Source organism: Heptranchias perlo, unplaced genomic scaffold (assembly GCF_035084215.1).
Source record: "Heptranchias perlo isolate sHepPer1 unplaced genomic scaffold, sHepPer1.hap1 HAP1_SCAFFOLD_304, whole genome shotgun sequence".
In the NCBI taxonomy this organism is placed as follows: Eukaryota; Metazoa; Chordata; class Chondrichthyes; order Hexanchiformes; family Hexanchidae; genus Heptranchias; species Heptranchias perlo.
In genome coordinates, this window is record NW_027139316.1 from 50,867 (window position 1) to 52,002 (window position 1,136).

General features: G+C 44.0%; 1 non-coding gene across 1 annotated transcript; it reads right to left on the minus strand.

Moving 5' to 3' along the window:
* Positions 1 to 501: 501 nt before the first annotated feature.
* Positions 502 to 586, minus strand: trnak-uuu (transfer RNA lysine (anticodon UUU)). The gene is given in 2 exon segments: positions 502 to 537; positions 550 to 586. It is a non-coding gene; the product is annotated as a tRNA-Lys (tRNA).
* Positions 587 to 1,136: the final 550 nt, after the last annotated feature.

The following is a 1,136-nucleotide window of genomic DNA, read 5'->3' on the forward strand; positions in this document are numbered from 1 at the left end:
AACAAAGGTTCACTAGATTGATTCCTGGGATAAGAGGGTTGTCCTGTGAGGAGAGATTGAGTGGAATGGGCCTATATTCTCTGCAGTTTACAATAATGAGGTGGTCTCATTGAAACATGTAAAATTCTTCGAGGGCTTGACAGGGTAAATGCTGGGATGCTGTTTCCCCTCGCTGGAGAGTCCAGAACTAATGGTTATAATCCCAAGATAAGGGGCCGGCCATTTGGTACAGAGAAGAGGAATAATTTCTTCACTGAGAGGGTTGTGAACCATTGGAATTCTCTACCCCAGAGGGCTGTGGATGCTGAGCCATTGAATAGATTCAAAACTGAGAAAGATAGATTTTTGGACACGAAGGAACTCAAGGGATATGGGGATAGGTCGGGAAAGTGGATTTGAGGTCGAAGATCAGGCTCGAGGGACTGAATGGCCAACTCTTGCTCCTTTCGTTGATGTTGGTCCGCTGGAAAAGCAGAACTTGCCAGCTGTTTTAAAACTTTTAGCCTGAACAGGGACTTGAACCCTGGACCCTCAGATCACTACCTGTTTTAAAAGTCTGATGCTCTACCGACTGAGCTATCCAGGCTCGCTGTTAAATTAGTTTCCATCATACAGATTCATGGTGGGACTCAAAATTATCCCTGTCGCTGTCCAATGATGGGGAGCATCTCTTTTATACAATTTTCAGCAACATGTTGAGGAGAATCCTTGTTTCTGTTGAACATGATGTAAGAAACATGGACAGAGAACTCGTGATTTTACAATTCTTCTTGTCTGTACAAAATGTCTTGTCATTCGTTCGCAGCAAATAAAAATAAAACACTTTACCCAATGGCTCAAAAGCTGAACTTGTTCCACACGGAAGCTGGAAAAGGCCTCTCGACATTTCAGCCGATCAACAATTGAAAGCTGAATAATTTCACCCGTTACACCGTGACACCAGGCAGCAGATTTGCCTCCCGAATTTTCCCTACACGACACTTCAAACCGATGAATCCCTGCTTCACAGAAAGAAGAATTGTGTGTTTGGTTCTTCAGATTTAAAGATGTCGTGCCGGCCGCTTTACCATTTCAGCTCTCGCCAATCGCCCCCTCTCCCTCCTATAAACAAATAAACTCTCACCTGCTATTACAAG